This window comes from Hyla sarda, chromosome 6, assembly GCF_029499605.1.
Source record: "Hyla sarda isolate aHylSar1 chromosome 6, aHylSar1.hap1, whole genome shotgun sequence".
In the NCBI taxonomy this organism is placed as follows: Eukaryota; Metazoa; Chordata; class Amphibia; order Anura; family Hylidae; genus Hyla; species Hyla sarda.
This window is the reverse complement of record NC_079194.1, coordinates 249,220,763-249,237,626: the sequence shown is the minus strand read 5'-3', so window position 1 is coordinate 249,237,626 and position 16,864 is coordinate 249,220,763. Positions and strand designations below refer to the sequence as shown.

Sequence of the window (16,864 nt, the reverse complement as noted above, 5' to 3'; positions counted from 1 at the left end):
TGCTATTAATACACCATTATACACAAATACAATCTAACTGAGCCAGCAAAACACAAACAGTTGTACTGTTAAGCTTTTTTTTACCCTTAGCATGTAGTAAACATCCACAGTGCAGAGGAAAAGGTAAGCAAACCTTTTTGATTTACTGGATTTCTGCAGTGATTAATAATAAAATGTGGTTTAATTTTTATTGAATTCACAGTTATCCAAAAACACAATCTAACTAAACTAATAACACAATTACAGCACCTGGATTTAAACAAAAAGACCAGATGCCTTGACTTGACTTACATTGTAGAGGCTGGGTTGATGTAACTCAGCTCCCATTGAAGTCAAAGAGCGCTGAGCTGCAGTAACCCAGAATCCCCTTTACACAATGTATGGAGTCGATTCTTCCAGTTCCATACATTGCTTACATCTGGGTTCCAAGGCTGTGCTGAACAGCTGATTTGCAGGTGTGCCCCTTTGAAAAGAGGTGTGGCTTCAATTTAAAAGGGTGTAGCTAAATTAAGTAGGTCTACAGTAAACTTAGACTAGACAGGTTAATGTTGTACCAGATTTACCAACAGAAGGATATACTGTAACAAATCTTATGCGTTTTTGATTGTCTAGTCTATGTTTGTCGAGTCCATGTTAGACAGTTTTAGTAACTCTACTCCATCCTGTTGGATAGAGGAATAGTAACACCTAGTTGCCAATTTGGTCTGGGTACACAAAGACTACGACTAAGGCCCAGCAGGGCGGAAACACGTCAGAATATAGGGAGGCAAGCTCACCATGGTCATATCTGCTGCACACTTCACTTTATTTTTTGTATGCTGATTTTAATGGATATGAATAAATTATACTTTTAATTGACTGGTGCTGTGGACCATACATTTGGGTACAAAAAGGCTGCCTGTAACACTGTCAACACAACTGCATGTTACTCAGTGTGCGGCTTCATTTTGTATTTAAAGAATTAAGTGCAGTAGGGTCACATGTGTCATATTTTACTACATATTTGCTGCTGCATATTTTCCTACCCATTGAAGTCAACGGCTAGCATAAACAGCTGCATATTTTGCTTCCCATTGACTTCAATGGGTAGGAAAATCGAAGCAGTAAATATGCAACAAAATGCATCAGGTGTGACCCTACTAATATCTACTATGTAATCTAAGTAGAGAATCTTAAGAATTGTAATTTCAAGGGTAATATAAGGATTTACAGCTGGGTCAGCAGAAGTCCTCTTCAGGTTCAGACTTGTCCATTGGGGGTTATTGGATCTCCCTGTTGGGCCACATACAGCAGGGGAGCCATAAGCATATTCTGCATATAAATTGTGTTGTTACTGATTTAGCTCTAAAAAAAATTTGAAAAAAACATGCAGATGCAATTTTGTGAAGAACTGCAGTGACCCACCTGCAACAATACCTACATAACTTTTCTCATGAAGTCACCAGATCTTGCAAGTCATGTCAGTTGCAATTCACCATAGTACAGAAGGAAGGAGTAAGAGTCTGTTTGGAAGACACATGGGGAGTCTGTGAGAAAATGAAACTATCAGCAGCAATCTATGATTGAGGCCCATAAGCATCAGTCTATGTGAGGGGTTGGTCCATGAACAGCAGTCTATGTGAGGGAGGCCATGAGCAGGAGTCTATGTTAGATGAGGTCCTTAAACTGCAGTCTCATAGAAGGGATCATGAGAAGTAGAATAAGTGGGAGCAGGAATGTCTGGATGATCAGTCTCCGTGAAAGAGGAGGCAATAAACAGCAGTCTGTTTGGCAGAGGGGCCATGAGCTGCAAGATATGTGAGAAAGGGGTTCTATGAGCTGCAGTCTTTGTAAGAAAAAGGGGGTTATGAGTGTCATTCTTTGTGAGGGGGGGGGGGGCATGAACAACAGTCTATGTAAGTCAGAGTGCAAACCATATGTAGCAATCTATGTAAGATGGGAGCCCATGGGGAGCAGTCTGTGGGGGGGGGGGGTATGAGGTACTGTATAAGTATAAGAGAGGGTGACATAGAGGGAAGTGTGTGATGGGAGTTTTTTGGTTTCATGTGGAGTCTCCAATCCAGCGCTTGTCAAATGTGGATAAAACGTCATTCTTTTGTTCTGGAATAAACTGGATTAAAATAATTACATTATATCCACATTTGAAAAGTGTTGGGCTTCTTTTCTTTTTTGGAATTTGTGCCACTTGCACTGCGGATCCTCGTGCACTTGGATTTCTTTCTGATCACAGGGTGAGCTGCTGGAGCTTTTCCTGTGTTGATCTCCATTTATTATGGTGGTTTAAAGTTAAATGGGCACTGGCAGATCCAAAAACCTGTTAATGATGAAAATTAAAGACCTTGTACAATGGTTGTTTAAAATGTTTCAAATATTTTAAAAAGAAAACAACCCCTGAAAATTCCACGACTAGGAGCCCCTCATACCTACTGGGACACTAACCAGTTGCAGCAGAATCAGCTTGTCCATGAGTCATGGATATGAGATGACTCATGGACAAGGTTACATGAGCAGACACACCAATAACCTCCCACCACAAGGAAGATTTCTAACACTATGAGCTAATGAAAAGAGATATTTTTATAATAAATATAGGTATATTAGATATACCTATAAATTAGATATATATGGTCAGGATTAGGTACTGAGTAACTTTTTTTTTTTTTTGTAGGATCTGACAGGTATGCTTTAATTTAAAAGTTTAGTATGTGGTCTATTAATTTGGAGTTATGCCTCTGCTGTAATCTTTTCCATATATTTAGGCACTATAATATCTGAATTGTAGTGTTTGGGAATACTTGGCTGTATTGAAGGTATAGTAATAGAGGAACATAGAACAGCAGAAGAACAGGCAATAGCAGCAGTATTTTAGTATTAAAGGATAGGGGTTGTGTTGCTATGTGTTACATCTGAGGATGTCTGCAAAGTGAGGGGCTGAAGATGTCTGGGTATCGAACTGTTATTGTCAGAAGATAATGTCATATCAGCCTTGGATTGATAGAGACGATATGGAAATAAACATCTATAATGTAAGATATCTGTGAGTCACTGGGTGTTATATTTATATATTTTGTGACTGTGGTTGATCATTGAGGACTTAGACTGGTCTATGGTTGTACTGAATTAAAGGGGCATTCCCATCTCAAACATGTATGGTATATCTATACAAGGGTTTTACTTATGAGAACCACAGCTATCTCTTTAATAGGGGCCCTGGTTGTTGCAGCTGGAGGTGGTCTGGATTTCAAACATATGCAAGCGGGATGTGTTGTACAGTTAAGTTCAATAGATAGTAATGGGGGTTGCGGAAACAGCAGTGTGCTGTGAGCTGTGGTGTTACAAATCCATGGCACACCACATATTACAGTGAAGTGACTTACAGGGAATTTTCTTGGTCTACAAAGTATGCTACCAAGACATCTGCCCCACACAGTAAAAGTAGACATTTGTGCTCCAGAAGTGATACCTTACAGTGTCCATTTATACAGAATGGCCCTGATTTACAGTTGTAAACCTGACCTGTTTTGTTGAGTTGTGCGCCAGAATTTGGTGCATTTCAACAGAATTTTTGTGTGCGTCAGAATTTGCACTACAATTTCTGTCTGTACCAGAATTTGCACCAAAAAATCAAAAACTGGACCCACTCTCAATTTTACTGAGAAAACCTGAAAAAAATGAGTGGCCGCTACGAAAAGTTTGGCAAAAAAGGGGTGTGTCCTTGTCATTTTCGAAAAATCCCAGCATATTTACTAAGGTTTCCACAGAAAATGTGGTGGATTTGAGCTCTGAAAAAACTCAGAGCATGTGTAAAAAAGAAAAATGTAGGGAAACCTTAGTATATATCGTGGAAGAATATTTGCTGGGAAAAAATAAGTCTTGGTTTTTACTTTTTTTGTTTTTTTTTTACCTGACAAAATACACCACAAAATAAAGCCCTGTGACTTTACATTCTCAAGATGTTGTTTTTGTGACGTTTTTAAAAAATAGTGGGTTTTAGTATTCACATTTGTCCTCCTGTGTTTTCATCATGACAGGTCATTTGATTCTTTCATCATGTGACTCAAGGATTTTTATTGAAGTAATGGGGGAAAAAATTCTGAAAAAAATTCCAATGCTAAACGCACATGGCGTTTTTTTATAGTGTGTTTTGCTCACCTAGATTTCTATGGGAGAAGAACGCCAAGATTTTGTCCAAAAGAAACGCCATAATCTTAACATGCTATGATTTTGGAAAACACCAAAGTAAAAAGTAAAGTACATTTGGTGTTTCATAAATCGCTATTGACCTTTTGCTAACATCTGGCCATTGTATTTTTTCACCAAACAAAGATGGTGCAACATTTGTGGCATTTTTGGCAATTTTTGCAAACCTTACCCCATAGGAGATGTTGAGAATTATACTCAGCATACAGGGGAGGCAAAGCAGCATTGTGTAAGGGCCAAATATACATAATAAGGGCAAATAATGAGGTTTATTCCCGGCATAGGGGAAGTGGTACATTTATACAGAATATACAGAATATGGTATTGTTCATTTGCCAATGGAAGCATTTTGATGAATAAACAATATATAAACAGATGAATAAACTTTTTTACTGACTCCTACTGAATGTGTGTGTGGGGGGGGGGGGGCTGCAGTGATCCCAGTGCTATATTGTTGGAGAACCTGAGATTGAGGGTTCTATAATTGCTTACACCTACTCATTAGGAAGGTCTTTTGGAACTGCGGCTTTCTTTAGTTTAAGATAGATAGATACCAGTGGCAGCCTTAATGCTATGAAATATCACTTTAACTTCTATTTCCTTAAAGACCTAAGGGTTAAAGGATGTACAGTATTATATTGAACACTTTGAAACCTTGGGAGAATGGGATGTGCCATCAGTATACACAGTCTGGGACCCAGCCAAGTCCTAGGCAATATAAGCAGGGCTAACCTGGAAGCTGTGCACTTGCAAATATGGTCCTATTTGCTAAAGGTGGAGCAGAGCTATGGCTTTGGATATGGATATTCTTTTCTTGGAGTCATGTTGGTAAGTATCATTTATTATTTCATTATACATTTATCTTATGGTACTGAATGAACATCAGATCAGCTATTTTGGGTACAAATCCAAGTCTTCTTACCATTTAACCTATTTATTATGATGAATCTTTAAAATGTACCGATGAAAGTTAACTGTGTCTTTAAAATTCTAAGGGATGATATAGAAATAATTCCATAAAGAGGTTATCGTCTCTCCACAGGATATGTGATACATATATAATTGATGGCAGTCACAAGAACAGGAGTTACTTGCTTTTTGAGTGGCAATGTGTATGCTTGTCCCATTGATTCTTTATGGGATTGCTGTAGATAGCCGGGCATTGTCCAATATTGATCAGATACTTTTTACGTATCCTGTGGATAATGTATGAGATAAGCTATAATCTTTAGATAACCCATTTAATTTATTGTACATGAGAAAATATTATTTACGTATTTATTAAATACTGTTTTTAGTCTTAAAGACATCCCAGCCATTGCAGCCATAATAGGGAGGCCATAGAGGTCTATAGGATCTCTGCTGTACCTTTTTATGCCTCAATTCCATATGGGGAATTATTTTTTTCTTTGTTGCATTTAATACAAATTCAGCTGAAAAAAAGGACTAGGTATGTACTATGCTCTTCTAGGGGAGTTATACTACTAGGGGGGGGGGGGGGGAACAGATTTGTACATAGAGTACACGACAGAGCTCGTAGGGCTGTACACAGAAAACATGTTGCCTTGTTCTAGGTAGTGAACGACCATACAGGCTTGTATTCAAGCCAAAAACAATTATCTTTGGATGTTAGATCCATTGGTATCATATGCATTGCAGCTTTATACACCTCTTCAGAAGGTAAAGTATGAAAGCAGCGCATATGGGATAAATGTCATTAACAAAAATACCCCTATAACCCCCATTCTGACGTCTATCTACATGAATTGCATGTCAGGAACTGAAGTTCAGGGGTATCTAGATAGAGCTATTTTCTAACATGGGGTCATCATTTTTAATGGAGATTACCAACTTGCCAAGAAGGGGATAATAAAACAATTTCTTAGGGTGAGTTTGTTTATATTTTTATGCTCCCTCTGACTAATAATTGGAGCTTGGTTTTCAACCTAGTTTGTGTAGTATTAGAAGAAATAAGAATGTATTTTTTCTTGAGGACCTGATCTCGACACACATTTAGATTGGGGGTCTTTTAATATACACAGTGGCCCCTCAAATAACAAAATTAAGTAGCCTCAGGACTCACATTGTATGTGAAAACCATGGCTCATAATTATCAAACTGTGTGAGGGAAAAAATGGAGTGACTTTATCACAGCGACCAATCACAGCTCAGCTAACGAGCTCTGGTAAAGTGAAAGCTGAGCTGTGATTGGCTGCTGTGGAAAAATCACTCCATTTTTTTTTTCTCACACAGTTGGATATATCTGGGCCCATATCTATATGTTAAACTAGCAGTTGGTTTCAAAGACTTCAAAATGTCAACCAAAAATAAGAAAAAATGAAAAAAAAATTTTACAAAATTACAAGCTGACTAATGTAAATAAAGCAAGTCCTTACATATAAAAGTTAGCTATAGCTGCTGGAAGCTAGAAATCCCTTTATACACAGAGGGCAGTTGCTTCTTCAGGGTCCTGTACAGTACACATTATTTACCGGAGATGAAGCCGCACTCACCTGGTGTCCGCAGGAGCATCTGGTCTTAATACAGGTAAAGAGCAATAAAGTACCACACCATACTGTGGTGAGGCGCTGCTAGACAGCAAATCAATTTATGCACCTCTACTGCATTTTTATTTATTGGGTAATTGTATTTTGAGGAGTGTCTATTTGTTGGAGAACAGGGGTCCGAACTTCCTATGTTGTGTTTCGACGTAATATCCAAAGCCACGCTCTACTGACTTGACTGGTCATGTGGTTAAAATGTGTGGCTGCTATAATCTTTTAAATTGGTAAACCTCAACAATTTTCCAGCTTTAAAGGGGTATTCCGGGCAAAAACATCTTATCCCCATTGAAAGGATAGGGGATAAGATGTCTGATCGCGGGGGGCCCACCCTTGGGACCCCCCACTATCTCCCTGCAGCAGCCCGCATTCTATGCGTAGATGCGTCTGAAGTTTCGGAAACCGCCGGGCTTCCGAGATGGGGACGTGACGTCACTCCACGCCCCCTCCATTCATGTCTATGGGAGGGGGCATTGCGGCCGTTACGCCTCCTCCCATAGAAATGAATGGAGCGGGCGTGGCGTGACATCACGTCCCCGTCTCGGAAGCCCAGCTCGGCGGTTTCCGAAACTGCAGACGCAGCTACGCATTAAAATGCGGGCTGCTGCAGGGAGATCGAGGGGGGTCCCAGCGGCGGGCCCCCCGCGATCAGACATCTTATCCCCTATCCTTTGGATAGGGGATAAGATGTTTTTGCCCGGAATACCCCTTTAATACCTAAAACGTGTTACAAAAGCCCATTTAGGTGAATTTATTTTTAAAACATGATGTTAAAAATGTCTGCTTTTAACATCATATAATTTTTGGCTGCCAAATTCTGCAATAGTTAATTTCTTAATTTCTGTCTGTGTTTACTTCCCTAATGAACCCACTACCGTCAATAAGGCCAAATTATAGTCACAGATTACAGCTTTGCCTCGTGGAGCTAATCTAAAAATCAGCCATACAGTATAATCTATATAAATAAATCTCAAATAAGCATTAGTGTTGAGCGGCATAGGCCATATTCGAATTTGCGATATTTTGCGAATATATGGACGAATATTCGTCATATATTCGCTAAATTCGCATATTCGGAATATTGGCTTTTTATTTTCGCATATGCGGAAATTAGCATATACGAAAATATTAGCATAAACCAAAATTAGTATACGCGAAAATTCGTAAATGCGAAAATTAGCATATGCTAATTTTCGCATATGCGAAAATTCGCACGCCAGTCTCACACAGTAGTATTAGAGCCTTCTTTACACCACACAAGCTGGAAGCAGAGAGGGATGATCACTGTGATGTTTACTGTGAAAAAAAAAAAAAATTACAAAAAAAAAAAACCGAATATTCGTAATTACGAATATATAGTGCTATATTCGCGAATATTCGTGAATTTGCGAATATTCGATATTCGCGAATAAAATTTGCATTGCGAATATTCGCGAGCAACACTAATAAGCATTCCCTGTAAGTACCATCATCCATATATAAATTTATTTCATATACCGTATATACTCGAGTATAAGCCGACCCGAATATAAGCCAAGGCCCCTAATTTCACCCCAAAATCCCAGGAAAAGTTATTGACTCGAGTATAAGCCTAGGGTGGGAAATACATCATCCCCCCCTATCATCATCCAGACCCCCGTCATTACCACCCTCATCATCATCACCCTGTCATTACCACCCTCATCATCATCACCCTGTGTGGGATGATGACAAGGGGATGATGACAAGGGGATGATGACAGGCGGTGATGATGAAGGGGGGCTTCATCATCACCGCCTGTCATCATCCCCTTGTCATCATCCCCTTGTCATCATCCCACACCCCCCTTCATCATCCCCTTGTCATCATCCCCTTGTCATCATCCCCACCCCCCTCATCATCCCCTTGTCAACATCCCCTTGTCATCCTCCCACACACTCCCTTCATCATCCCCCCTTCATCATCACCGCCTGTCATCATCCCCTTGTCATCATCCCCTTGTCATCATCCCCTTGTCATCATCCCACACCCCCCCCTTCATCATCCCCTTGTCATCATCCCCACCTCCCTTCATCATCCCCTTGACATCATCCCCTTGTCATCATCCCACACCCCCCTTCATCATCCCCTTATCATCATCCCCTTGTCATCATCCCACACCCCCCCTTCATCATCCCCTTGTCATCATCCCCACCCCCCTTCATCATCCCCTTGTCATCATCCAACACCCCCCCTTCATCATCCCCTTGTCATCATCCCCACCCCCCTTCATCATCCCCTTGTCATCATCCCCTTGTCATCATCCTCTTGTCATCATCCTCTTGTCATCATCCTCTTGTCATCCCCCTGTCATAATCCTCCCCCCTCCTTCATCATCCCCTTGTCATAATCCCCCCCCCTTCATCATCCCCTTGTCATCATCACCACATGTCATCATCATGGTCTTCAACCTGCGGACCTCCAGATGTTTCAAAACTACAACTCCCAGATGGCTGCCCGGGCTTGCTGGGAGTTGTAGTTTTGAAACCTCTGGAGGTCCGCAGGTTGAAGACCACTGCGGCCTTCGACATCATCCAGCCCCCTCTCACCCACTTTAGTTCTGTACTCACCTCCGCTCGGCGCTGGTCCGGTGCTGCAGAACTGTCCGGTGAGGAGGTCGTCCGGTGGGATAGTGATTCCGGGCTGCCATCTTCCCCGGGGAGGCCTCTTCTCCGCGCTCCGGGCCCAGAATAGAGGCGTTGCCTTGACGATGACGCAGAGGGACTTTGTTAATGAACGTACCTCTGCGTCGTTGTCAAGGCAACATGACTATTCTGGGGCCGGGCCCGAAGCGCGGAGAATAGGCCTCCCCGGTGAAGATGGCAGCCCGGAACCACTATCCCACCGGACGACCTCCTCACCGGACAGTCCTGCAGCACCGGACCAGCGCCGAGCGGAGGTGAGTACAGAACTAAAGGAGGTGAGAGGGGGCTGGATGATGTCGAAGGCCGCAGTGGTCTTCAACCTGCGGACCTCCAGAGGTTTCAAAACTACAACTCCCAGCAAGCTGGACAGCCGATGGCTGCCCGGGCTTGCTGGGAGTTGTAGTTTTGAAACCTCTGGAGGTTCGCAGGTTGAAGACCACTGAGGGCGGAGAGTTTACTCGAGTATAAGCCGAGTATATTCGCATATTCGTAATATTCGCGTTATATTATCGCATATGCGGAAATTAGCATAGATGAAAATTTGCATGTGCGAAAATTACCATATGCGAAAAATTTGCATAAACGAAAATTCGCATATGCTAATTTTCCCATATGCGAAAATTCGCACGCCAGTCTCACACAGTAGTATTAGAGCCTTCTTTATACCACACAAGCTGGAAGCAGAGAGGGATGATCACTGTGATGTGTACTGTGGAAAAAAAACAAAAAACAATATTCGTAATTTCGAATATATAGTGCTATATTGGCGAATATTCGCGAATATGCAATATTCGCGAATAATTGCGAATATTTGCGAGCAACACTATTGTTGACCACCAGACGAAGGGGCAGCCGACACACCCCCTCAAAAAAAGCGCTATGGCAGAGCCAGAGATTGCCAAAGGCAGTGCTGCATCAGTCCCCCAAAAAATTTGAGTTCCTGGATTTAAATATCTATATTCAGGATGGCTGTTTGCATACTGCCACCTATTTTAAGGAGGTGGATGCAAACAGCTATCTTGACTTTAACAGTTACCATCTTAAATAATGAAAGAAGAACATTCCATTCGGTCAAATGAAAAGAATCCGAAAGAATTGTTCTTCCACACAAAAATGCCTACAACAACTAGATAACCTGGAGGATCGTTTTAAACAAAAAGGGTATCCCAAACCCCTTATACAAGGAGCACGCCAGAGAGTGGACGAATTAGAACAAAGTGCTTGCTTGAAAAATAATAAACAGGGTAATGCAGAGGGTGGTTATAATGATGAATTTGATTCTGTTTTTCTAATTAGGTATTACACTTCACACAGCAATATTTTTTTTAAAATTTTGTAACATTTTTTTGTATAGGTAATATCACCAGCTCATATTATTGTGCCATGATTACTGGCACCATATATAGTCCCCCAGTTATTCTTCTTTAGATGTTTTTCCATATCCTGTGCAGTATTTCTCCCAGAAGTCCACTTGATGGCCCACGTGGTGGTCTACACCCCGAAGTCATCAATTTTCACTCTAAGAGAGAGTGTGCAGCTGTTTCTGGAGAAGCTCAACAATAACCTTTGCATGGTGGAATAATAGGTCACGATGTTTATCAGGATCAGTAGAAGCATCACCCACTCGATGATTATGATGGGGATTTCAGGGATCTCGTCCCAGTCTTCATCATTATAGAATAATTCCTTTAATGTTTCATATCCAAAATAGAAAATTACACAGACAAAAGTCAGGCCACAGCAGGTGCATCTACTATGGTGGATGACTTTTTTTGCTCCTGGTAATGGACTGCCCAAGGTAGTATAAGGCTTCACATGTAATTGAAATTATCGTGCTGACAAAGTGTATCCTGGGATATTCTTTGGGGGAAAATACATGCATAACAGCTGTGGCAAAACAGGAGGCCCACACAATGGCCAGCAGGATCCTCTGGATCAGGACCTGATTACCACTGAACTCTTCAGTATGCATAACCATATACTTATAAATAAGAAAGGTTAGTACCAAAGTGCCAATGGACGTCCCTGTGAATCCAATTCTGAATAATATGCTTTCAGGAAATAAATTTTCCACGTCACTGTGAAGGAAAAGAAACCAATGTTATTATGGATATTTCCTCACTCCCAACCCATGAAATAAGAATCATGTGCTTGTTTATCTTACCTGATGCTCATCAGTGGCGAGGCTGCATGGCCGAGGACGACCGTCATGATGTAGCTGGTGGCAAGCCAGGCCGCACACCAAAACGCCAACAGGAGGGGGACGGACCCCAAACCTTTTAGCTCCATTTCAGACAAGTAGAAGACGCTAAACTCACTAATCTCACTAATCTCACTGGAACAATCTACAGACTGAAGGCTCGGGCGGCTGTCAGTGGAATGTCAGGACTCCAGCTGTCTATGACATCACATGTGACATGTCAGAATGACTGCTTGTTTCTTGGAGCTGCCATGATTTAGTATCTGCTATAGACAGAACCTGATGTTTTCACTATGGACCTTACAGACCCCAGAACCCAAGTAATTAGTGCAGGGGCTCCATTTTGATCATCTCATATTTCACATTATTTGAGTTCCAGGGCTCAGATACATTTGCACCCTCTATAGCAGTGGTCTTCAAGCTCTGAACTCCCAACCGCTGCAGAACCACAACTCCCAGCATGCCCAGACAGCAACTTCGCATAAGGAAATAGTCTAATTAAACTTTTCTTATATATAGAATCCCTGAAATCTCCAATCTCTCCTTTTATTGGTTTATGATCTGCATTACTTATTTGTAAAAAACAATGTTTCTGATTGTCTGCCACCCCATACTTATGGGCTATCTCTTCAAACGACTTTATTTGACCTAAAACGTATAATTGATTTACATAAATAAGCCCCTTTTCATCCAAAAGAGTGAATCTTTAATTTTAAGGAATTCTTTAAGTGATTTATTCGACCATAATGAAGTAAAGTCAAAACTCCATGTGATTTTAAATTTTTTTTAAGTTCCTCCCATACTTTATTATATAGATATGCATGGGTGTAGTGAGTATCCCAGCTTCCAAAATCTCAAAAATATCCTTATAACGACCCATTAGGGTATGTTCACACTACAGTGTGTGAACGGAATCTCCACTCGCTGAATTCAGCGAGCGGAGATTCAGACTGGCAGCCGGCGGCGGCGGTAGAACCGGGCGGCACTGAGCCGTCACCGTTGACAGCTATGCAGTGCTCGCGGACTTCCGTGCAAAGAATGAACATGTTCTTTCTTTGCGCGGAACAATTTCAGCGGCGCTGAAATTCCGCAGTGTGAACGGGTCTCGCGGAAACCCATTCACACTAATGTTAAGTTCACACCGCGGAATTCGGCTTTCGGAATTCCGCCCGTGGAATTCGGCTTGCGGAATTCCACCCGTGGAATTCCGCGGGAATTCCGTAGTTTGAACATACCCTTAGAGAGAAAAAAAAGGACTACATTTTCCCTCCTTCTCATAATAGTCTGCAATTTTAGTGCTAAAAAGTACCTAAAAAAAAAGTGTCCAACCCCCATCTTGCTCAGCTAACGTTAAAGAAACATATTTCATTCTCGTGCTTTCCTGCCCCAAAGTAGTGAATTTATTAAAGAAATAAGAGCTTGGAACCATTTTTCTGATATCCATACAGTATAGAAACATAGAATGTGTCGGCAGATAAGAACCAATTGGCCCATCTAGTCTGCCCAACAATCTGAATCCTATCAATAGTCCCTGGCCCTATCTTATATGAAGGATAGCCTTATGCCTATCCCATGCATGTTTAAACTCCTTCACTGTATTTGCAGCGACTAGTGTTGTTCACGAATATTCGCAATTCGAATTTTAATCGCGAATATAGCATATTCGCTAATTCGCGAATATTGCAAATATAGCACTATATATTAATAATTACGAATATTCGCTTTTTTTGTGCTTATGTGAACATTTTTGCGCAAATGCGCAAATTTGCAAATATTGAGCCCTCCCTTCATTAATGGTATAGAGAACTGTGACTAGTGCGTCAACTCTGTGATTTTTTTTCCATTAAAACCAATAGGCTAATTGTGGCCTATGGGGATCTCATTGCATGTAAGATAAGCAGGACCATCTCGGCAGCACAGTGGGATGGGAGACTGTCACTGGTTTGAGTCCCAGGGTGGACAGAGTGTTACAGTGTTGTGGTTAAACTTTTCTTTCCTGGAAAAGCTGTTGAGTTGCCCATAGCAACCAATCAAATTGCTTCCTTCATTTTTCAGAGGCTTTTTCAAAAATGAAAGAAGCGATCTGATTGGTTGCTATGGGCAACTCAGAAACTTTTCCTCTGGACAGGTTTTGATAAATCTCCCTCTATGGGGGAGATTCATCAAGACCAGTGTAGAGGAAGAGTTGTGCAGTTGCCCATAGCAACCAATCAGATTGCTTCTTTCATTTTTCACAATGCCTCTGCAAAATTAAAGAAGCGATCTGATTGGTGGCTATGGGCAACTCAGCAGATTTTCCTGGAATAGTTTCTGAGTTGCCCATAGCAACCAATCAGATTGCTTACTTCATTTTTCAGAGGCCTTTTCAAAAATGAAAGAAGCAATCTGATTGGTTGCTATGGGCAACTGCACAACTCTTCCTCTACACTGGTTTTGATGAATCTCCCCCATAGAGGGAGATCTATCAAAACCTGTTCAGAGGAAAAGTTTCTGAGTGGCCCATAGCAACCAATCAGATTACTTCCTTAATTTTTCAGAGGCTTTTTCAAAAATGAAAGAAGCGATCTGATTGGTTGCTACGGGCAACTCAGCAGCTTTTCCCCATAGACCACAATGGGCCTACTGGTTTCAATGGGCAAAAAATCACAGAGTTTAATGCACGAGACACAGTTCTCTATACCATTAAAGGGGTACTCCGGTGAAAACCTTTTTTCTTTTAAATCAACTGGCCCCGGAAAGTTAAACAGATTTGTAAATTACTTTTATTAAAAAATCGTAATCCGTCCTGTACTTATTAGCTGCTGAATACTACAGAGGAAATTATTTTCTTTTTGGAATGCTCTCTGATGACATCACGAGCACAGTGCTCTCTGCTGACGTTATTATAATAATAATAAGTCTTTATTTATTTATTGTTGTCCTTAGTGGGATTTGAACCCTCTCCAGCTCCACTATATCTTTCTTGTACACTGGTACCCAGTACTGTACACAGTATTTTATGTGAGGTCTGACTAGTGATTTTTACAGCGGTAGAATTATTTCCCTGTCGTCGGCATCTGTGCCTCTATTGATGCACCCCATGATTTTATTAGCCTTGGCAGCAGCTGCCCGACACTGGTCACTACAGCTAAGTTTACTGTTACCTTAGACTTCTAAGTCCTTTTCCATGTCAGTCATCCCAAGTATTCTCCCATTTAATACATAATCCCAGCTCGGATTTTTCTTCCCCGTGTGCATTACCTTACATTTATCAGTGTTGAACCTCATCTGCCACTTCCCAGCCCAAACCTCCAACCTATCCAGATCCATTTGTAACAGTGCACTGTCCTCTATAGTGTTTAACGCTTTACAGAGTTTGGTGTCATCTGCAAAGATTGCTACTTTACTATTCAACCCCTCCGCAAGTTCATTCATGAATATATTAAATAGGACAGGACCCAAGACGGACCCCTGTGGTACCCCACTAGTAACAGTCACCCAGTCAGAATAAGTACCATTAATAACCACCCTCTGTTTCCTATCATTGAGCCAGTTACTTACCCACTTGCACACATTCTCCCCAGCCCAAACCCTCTCATTTTATGCACCAACCTTTAATGTGGAACCGTATCAAATGCATTGGAAAAATCCAGATATACGACATCCAGCAATTGCCACTGGTCCAGGCTGGTGCTCACCTCCTCATAAAAGCTGATCAGGTTAGTTTGACAGGATCGATCCCTCATAAATCCATGCTGATACAGGGTCATACATTTATTTTTATAAAGATATTCAAAAATAGCATCTTTAGGAAACCCTCAAACAATTTACATACAACCGAGGTTAAACTAACAGGTCTATAATTCCCGGGGTCACCTTTTGACCCCTTCTTAAATATTGGCACCACATTTGCCATGCGCCAGTCCGGGGAAACTGTCCCTGTCACTATAGAGCCCCTGAATATTAAAGGGGTCTGTCTATTACATTACTTAATTCCTTTAGAACACGGGGTGAATGCCATCTAGACCTGGTGATTTGTCTATTTTGATTTTTTGTAGGTGGCACTGTACTTCTTCCTGGGTTAGACAGGTGACCTGTACTGGGGAGTTTACCTTATCACACTGTATTTCACCTGGCATTTCATTTTCCTCAGTGAATACAGTGGAGAAGAATGTGTTTAGTATATTTGCTTTTTCCTGATCCCCGTTTATAATTTCTTCCTCATAATTTTTTTAAAGGACCAACACTTTCATTTTTATATAATTAAATAACATTTTGGGGTTAGTTATACTCTCTTTGGCAATGAGTCTTTCTGTCTCTATTTTTGCGGCTCTTATCTGTTTTTTACATATTTCACATTTTTCTCTATAGCTTTTTAATGCTTCTTCACTGCTGTCCTGTTTTAGTAATTGAAATGCTTTATTTTTGTCATTTATTGCCCCCTTAACATTTTTATTCATCCATATTGGTTTTCTTTTATTTCTGACCCTTTTATTCCCATAAAGTATATACATCTTACAGTAAAAATGTAAGATATTTTTGAAAGTGTCAGTAATTTAGTGTCAGTATTGTTCTTTTTTAGAACATTATCCCATTTTATATTGTTATGGGCTTCTCTGAGTTGATCGAACTTTGCTTTCCAAAAGTTCATTATTTTTGTGGCCCCTCGAGAGATTCCCTTATTGAAGAACAAGTTATAATGAATAAAATTATGATCACTATTTCCTAGGTGTCCATCTACTTGCACATTAATTACTCTGTCAGGTACAGTACGTTGGGAAATATTAAGTCTAGTAGGGCGCCTCCTCTGGTCGGGCCCTGCACCATTTGGGACAGATAATTGTCTTTAGCTATAGTCAGAAACCTGTTTCCATTGAAGTCGAAGTCGGCCCAGTTCTCCATAAACCCAAACCCCTCCTTCCTACACTAGCTTCTGAGCCACTTGTTTACTTCCCTAATCTCCCGCTGCCTCTCTGGTGTGGCTCGTAATACAGGTAATATTTCAGAAAATACTACCTTGGAGGTCCTTGCCTTAAGCTTGCAGCCTAAGTCCCTGAAATCCTCTTTAAGGACACTCCATCTACCTCTTACTTTTTCATTGGTGCCAATATGTACCATGACTGCTGGGTCTTCTCCAGCCCCACCCAGCAACCTGTCAACCCGATCCGCGATGTGCCGAACTTGAGCGCCAGGAAGACAACACACTGTTCGGCGATCCCGGTCTTTGTGACAGATCGCCCTGTCTGTCCATCTAATAATTG

The 16,864-nt window shown here is 41.1% G+C and overlaps 1 protein-coding gene across 1 annotated transcript in view; it reads left to right on the top strand.

Moving 5' to 3' along the window:
• Positions 1-6,686: 6,686 nt before the first annotated feature.
• Positions 6,687-16,864, top strand: part of LOC130277500 (mucin-5AC-like) — a 255,045-nt gene continuing 244,867 nt past the window's right edge. The window contains exon 1 of the mRNA XM_056528176.1: positions 6,687-6,747. The gene's annotated coding sequence lies outside the window, so the exon portion shown is untranslated. The remainder of the gene's footprint in view (positions 6,748-16,864) is intronic.